We start from the raw sequence: 6,362 nt of genomic DNA on the forward strand, positions 1-6,362 counted from the left end.
AGAACACACTTATGAAAAGAGTAATATAATTGATTTGTCCAATAAGCTACCTTTGTAAAACTCAGAACGTTGTGTTTTCACTAGGCATTGGTTAAGAATTATATTAACATTAAAGTTTAAAATAATGACAGATCTACAATGGGGCTTTTTTATCTCCATTCCAGTCCTATAGTGGTGATGGCATTGCGCCCTGTGTACAATTCACAATAATGCAGCTCAGTAATGGTTTCTACAAAAAACAAAACTGTTTTTGAGCTGCTACAAAGTTTCAGAGGCTCATGTCTGTACTCCAAGTCGCCATGGTGATGCAACAGAGAGGGTGCTGTTGCCAAGGAGACAACAGCGGACCATATGCACAGCTGAAGAGTGCTCGACACCAAGCAGTGGGACAGAGATCAAATTGTCTGGGGGTGACGGAGAGCACAGCTTACTCTGCAGCTCCTGCTTCTGCCCCATGCTGGTCTCATTTGTCCCACGGCAGCTGTCCCCTGCCCATCCAACCCCCACAACCGCCCCTCTCCTGTGGCGGAGTCGAGGGGTAGCATCTCCATGGCAGCCGTGACTGTCCTGGGCCAGCCAGCAGGGGCATCAGTACCCCTCCACCAGGAGAGGGCAGCTGGTGTCAGATGTGCTTGCCAGGCCTTTCTGCCTGGCTGTGCTGTGCTGTGCTGTGCTGTGCTGTGCTGTGCTGTGCCGTGCCGTGCCGTGCCGTGCTGTGCTGTGCTGTGCTGTGCTGTGCTGTGCCGTGCTATGCTGTGCTGTGCTGTGCTGTGCTGTGCTGCGCTGCGCTGTGCTGTGGGCCTGACTCTGACTCTGGCCATGCTGTGCTGTGCTGTGCTGTGCTGTGCCGTGCTGTGCTGTGCTGTGCTGTGCTGTGCTGCGCTATGCTGTGCTGTGCTGTGCCGTGCCGTGCCGTGCCGTGCCGTGCCGTGCCGTGCTGTGCCGTGCTGTGCTGTGCTGTGCCGTGCTATGCTGTGCTGTGCTGTGCTGTGCTGTGCTGCGCTGCGCTGTGCTGTGGGCCTGACTCTGACTCTGGCCATGCTGTGCTGTGCTGCGCTGTGCTGTGCTGTGCTGTGCTGTGCCGTGCCGTGCCGTGCTGTGCTGTGCTGTGCTGTGCCGTGCTATGCTGTGCTGTGCTGTGCTGTGCTGTGCTGCGCTGCGCTGTGCTGTGGGCCTGACTCTGACTCTGGCCATGCTGTGCTGTGCTGTGCTGTGCTGTGCCGTGCTGTGCTGTGCTGTGCTGTGCTGTGCTGTGCTGTGCTGTGCTGTGCTGTGCTGTGCCGTGCCGTGCTGTGCTGCGCTGTGCTGTGGGTCTGACTCTGACTCTGGCCATGCTGTGCTGTGCTGTGCTGTGCTGTGCTGTGCTGTGCTGTGCCGTGCCGTGCTGTGCTGTGCTGTGCTTCGCTGCGCTGTGCTGTGGGTCTGACTCTGACTCTGGCCATGCTGTGCTGTGCTGTGCCGTGCTGTGCTGTGCTGTGCTGTGCTGTGCTGTGCCGTGCTGTGCTGTGCTGTGCTGTGCTGTGCCGTGCTGTGCTGTGCTGTGCTGTGGGTCTGACTCTGACTCTGGCCATGCTGTGCTGTGCTGTGCTGTGCCGTGCTGTGCCGTGCTGTGCTGTGCCGTGCTGTGCCGTGCTGTGCCGTGCTGTGCCGCGCTGCGCCGCGCTGCGCCGCGCTGCGCCGCGCTGCGCTGCGCTGTGCTGTGGCTCTGACTCTGACTCTGGCTTCCGACTGTGAGGAAGAGCTCTTGCTCCCTGGTGACCAGCTATATTTTTTCATAATAATAATTAAGATAAGTTAGTTCTGCTGTTGTTTTGCTCAAGAGCCTTGTGGACAGTGACTGTTGCAGTCCTTCGTTTCAGGGTTAATGGGAGAAACAGGCTGGAAGGGTGACTTGTTTTTTGGGGTGTTTCAAGGAAAGGATTTCATACACTGCAATAGACTGGTGTCCCATCCATAGTGCTTCCTGGGATGGGCTCTGCACCACCATGACCTGGAACTGGATACGTGGGTATTGAAATTGATGTGAATATGATGGTGAAGTTTTCATTCTTCTTATTTGCTGACTCATGTCAAGTTAAAATGATTGCTCCAGAAGAGGGACAAAAGAAGCTGCTCACTCTTTAGCTATGGGAATGTTTTCAGAAAACTAATTGAAAAAGTCAAATTTAGACAGTATATACGCTATATATCCATCCATTTTCCATATGTTATGAGTCTTACATATCCTGTGTGTAACTCATTTTGTGACACTAGTCAGCCACAAAGCACACACAGAGGACAATTTAGTGCTGCCGACCTGCCTGTACAGCATGTCTTGGGGAGGGGGGAGGGAACTGGGAGGGAACCTGGAGATGACCCAGTGGAGAACATGCAAACTCCACACAGAGAGTCACCAGGCCAGCGCTGGACCCAGAAAGCAGCACTGAATGCCACCCTGCCATTAATATACACCCAACATGTACAGTATATATCCAGCACACACTCAGGACCTACACGAGATTCTCCAAAATCACTCTTGCCATCTGCTTTTTTTTGCATTATTTTAATTAATCCTATTGTCGAGTGCAGTTTTTTAACCTTCCTGGGCTGGAAAATAAACCCAAGGTCCCGGGAAGCTTGAGCCCAAGGTGGAGATAACTGGTCTGTAACAGAACCAAAACCCTGCAGATTTCTTTCTGATCAGTGACGGAGTTGTGGATTCCCTCAGTCCAGCTGCGCTGTGTTAGTTATTGGTGCCTCTGGATACACGGTCAGTTGTTTTTAAGCTTCAAGGCAAAGTACCCTTAACACTCACTAAGTGGTTACATGCCAGTATTCAATCCCATGACCTATACCCACTTAGTGCTGACAGGAGCATTTCTGCCACACATATTTTAGCACTGAATGCCCATCAACCATATGGCGAGCTGCTCCTCAGGGTAAATTCAGCAGTAACAACTCACAGCTGGAGTTTACAAAAAGACAACACCCTCTGGTGACAGGCCACTAATTGACAAAGACAAGCCCGGCACTGCGCTCACAAAGTGTTTGTTTCACATGAAACATGTTGCCTTGATCGATTCAAGCTTGTGGGCTGGAAGCTTTTCCAAACACTCGAAGAATTGAACATTACCGGCTCATGATTTAAAGCCTTTTTTTGAAGTCTTGAGTGAAATACGCCGGCTGGGGCGTTGTGAAATACCAAAGTTTTGAAATTTTAACCGAACCATTAATTTAAGGTGGCAAGGCAATTTTGAATGTGATTAGGGTAACATTCTAGCCCGGCAAAATAATTCAGAGAATTTACAAACTTACATAATCTGCTTTGAATATGTCTGGCAACGTTTCCTCAAGCTCACCTCAGATGCCATTTCCACTGAGTGAAAACCATTCCATCAAAAGATTCTCTGCATAAGGGCAGTGAATTACTTCACCTTAGAAGAGTTCGCAAGTGAAATTCCTCCTGAAATGTCGTAGTGAGGACAGTGGAAGTGTTGAAAACCAAGACATGTCACTATGGTATGAGTAATCAATAACAGTCAGACCCACACATGCCTGTATTTCACTAGTTATAGATTTGTTATGTGTGTTACTATGGTCACCATGTTACTTGCCCCCAGCAGGCTGCAATGTCTGAGGAAGAGCAGTGCAGCCTGGCTGCTGGAGACTGACTTCTCTCTTTTCTGTTCCTCCAGGCTGAAGATCTTCCGGGTCAGTTGTTACACACAGGAAACAAACTGTCATGGTGGATCACAGTGCTGTGCCCATCGTGTGTTCCTGAGTGCATGAACGTATCATGGGACTCTCCGGGTGAATCTTCCACGAGATTGTGGAGCTGAAATGTTAGGTGATTTATTGCCAGTCTTGTTCTCCATGGCCAGTGAAACCAGCTCAGTGTTTTAGAGGGGCTACAGGGACACTGTAAGTGAGTCAGAGTTTCTCAGCTCCACTCCTTGGGGTCTTTCACGTCTCCTTAAGTCATGAACAGCTCTTCACCTGGCAGAAGGGTAACACTGACCCAGCGGAGGGTAAAACAGGCCAGTTCCCACCTTCTTTGCCTCCAGCGGTTGACGATTCAGAACAGAGCTCCTACTGGACTCCGGACCGTGAGGTACAGAGCTGGGAAAGGCTGCAATAGGGAGTAGCTGGAGCTGTTCAGGCAGAACTCCTCCAGACAGAAGAGCAAACTTTTGAGTTAAAGTTGCTTTCTGTTACACTTTGAGGATCACAACGCCGTTTGTGAAAAGAACTGCTTCCTGTTCTGTTGCTTTCTGTTAAATAGCCTTCATGAGACCAAAGTGGAGTGACAAATGAGAAGAGGCCAGTCAGTCCTATCTGGCCTGTTTGGTGGTAGGAGCTGCTAGAATCTCATCCAGCGGTGTCTTTTCCTGACTGGAGGAGCTCATCCAACAACCCGGCTGGGCAGCTTGTTCCACACTCTTACTTAGCTGCCATTCATGTCCTGTGGTCCGGGTTTTGCTGTTGATGCTGAAGATGTCTGCTAGGTTGGCTTTGTTGGTGCCCCTGAGGATTTTTTGAAAACTTTGAAAACCTAAAACAGAAGTCTTGTTGACCAAAATTGTACACAATATTCTGAATGAGATCTCTAAGGTGCATTGTATTTTTTTTTACATCAATTGATATAAATTTTACACTTTTTACAACATAACTTTCTGTTTGCATTTTTGTTGCTTCTCTGCAATGCCTGAAAGAAAAAGACATAAAAACTTTTCAGTCTTTTCATAAATCTCTGCTCCAGGTTCGGTTCTTTCCATTTTAAATTTACAGCTATTGTTCTCCTACCTGCGCCTAGCCTTAGTCTACATTTAATGTCATCTGCTGGGCATTGTCACAGCCTTGCATCTGCCTATTTTGTAGTTTCTCTTGTAGTTTCTACAGTGTTTGCCAATGCTCCTTTATTTGCAATACATTTAAGAAGCTGCTGGAAACACACGTGAACGGTATTTCTCTGTGATTGGCACCAGAGCTTTCTCGCGGGCCAGTCTTATTTCTCTTTCTTTTTTCACTTGGCAGACCAGTGAGCTAACACAGCGGCTGTGATCCATGGCAGATTCTTATTTAATTAAATCCAATAAACACCTCATGTAAATGATGTCTGCGTGGTCTCTCCCACGGAGTGGCTGCTCATCAGCTGAGAGTGCAGCTCTGGGGCTCGACTGGCTGCTCTGTTTACTGTCATGTTTCAGTGCCTGTTTTCTGTCACAGGAACTAATGACACATCGCCTTTCAAAGTCTCCTTTGACTATGATATAATTAAACAAATAAAAACAATCCTTCACTGAGCCGAGCAGCATGTTTTTACTTTTTTATATTGTAGGGGTCTGTTCAGCTACAAGTGAGGTGTCATGAATGATTTGGAGAAACAGGAATTCTCAAATACAGCCTTTTATAAATAATTTACTTTAATCGTAACTATAAATGTCCTTTCAGTATCTACAAATGTTTTGGCTGTTAAAAGTAGCAAAGTAGCAAGTTAGTTTTTACTCAGGCTAATTTTTGGAGTGATTTCATAGTTCTACAGAGTCCTTATTGTGTGCTTTAGCAAATGTGCCCTTGTCTATTACTGCAAGCATGCAGGAGAAGTAGAGCTGGGAACCCAGCTGTTTGCAAGGCTAGATTTCATTCAGGCTGATGTGCAAAATGAGACCTGTAGGGCCGACAGTCTTTATATACTGGTTAAACACTAGAAAAGTCTCTGGTACGGAGAGTAGATTTAGCTGCAAAATCCCATTACTGCTATTGAGAGGGATATGTGGGTCTGTAAAGAAGTGACCCTTCCAGAGCATGCCTGAAATTCAGGCTCTTTCCTGACCACAGCTGGTTTAAATCCAGCTTTGTCAGAATACACAGTACAGTTCAAATGCGCATGAGAACTTAATCATAAGGTGTTACGTGTTGTTTAATGATTATTTATCAGCATGCAGTGGTAGCAGTGATGGGATAGTAGATGGAAAACTGGAAGGTTGTGGGTTCGAATCCTAGATGCTGTTGTACCCTTGAGCAAGGTGCCTCACTCAGACTGCTCCAGTATGATAGGGTGGCGTACACATGTACCATCCTAAGGTTGTCACTGTGATTAAGACTTTGTTTACAGTTGAGTTATCTGGTTAAAAAGGGGATTCGTAGCCCAAACCTTGTGTTTCCAAGGCACTGGGGCCCTTGTGCCTGCATGCCTGTGTTGGTCTTGTCACAGTAAGAATGAATGCAGGGTATATCACTCCCGGCACAGACTCCAGCCTGTCTGACTGGCACACACACCCCCTGAGTTATAGCCCTGTGTTGAAAGGCTTAATGGAAAAGATGTGCTGACAATGAATATTTTCAGATGTGATGTGCAGTTTATAGCCCATTATTTGTCCAAG

General features: G+C 47.7%; 1 long non-coding RNA gene across 1 annotated transcript; it reads left to right on the forward strand.

Moving 5' to 3' along the window:
- Window positions 1-977: 977 nt before the first annotated feature.
- On the forward strand, window positions 978-5,282 carry LOC148650802 (uncharacterized). Its single transcript, XR_015925559.1, has 3 exons — window positions 978-2,749; window positions 3,675-4,090; window positions 5,014-5,282. It is a non-coding gene; the product is annotated as an uncharacterized LOC148650802 (long non-coding RNA).
- Window positions 5,283-6,362: the final 1,080 nt, after the last annotated feature.

Source organism: Lepisosteus platostomus, chromosome 12 (assembly GCF_059453375.1).
Source record: "Lepisosteus platostomus isolate fLepPlt1 chromosome 12, fLepPlt1.hap1, whole genome shotgun sequence".
Classification (NCBI taxonomy): Eukaryota; Metazoa; Chordata; class Actinopteri; order Semionotiformes; family Lepisosteidae; genus Lepisosteus; species Lepisosteus platostomus.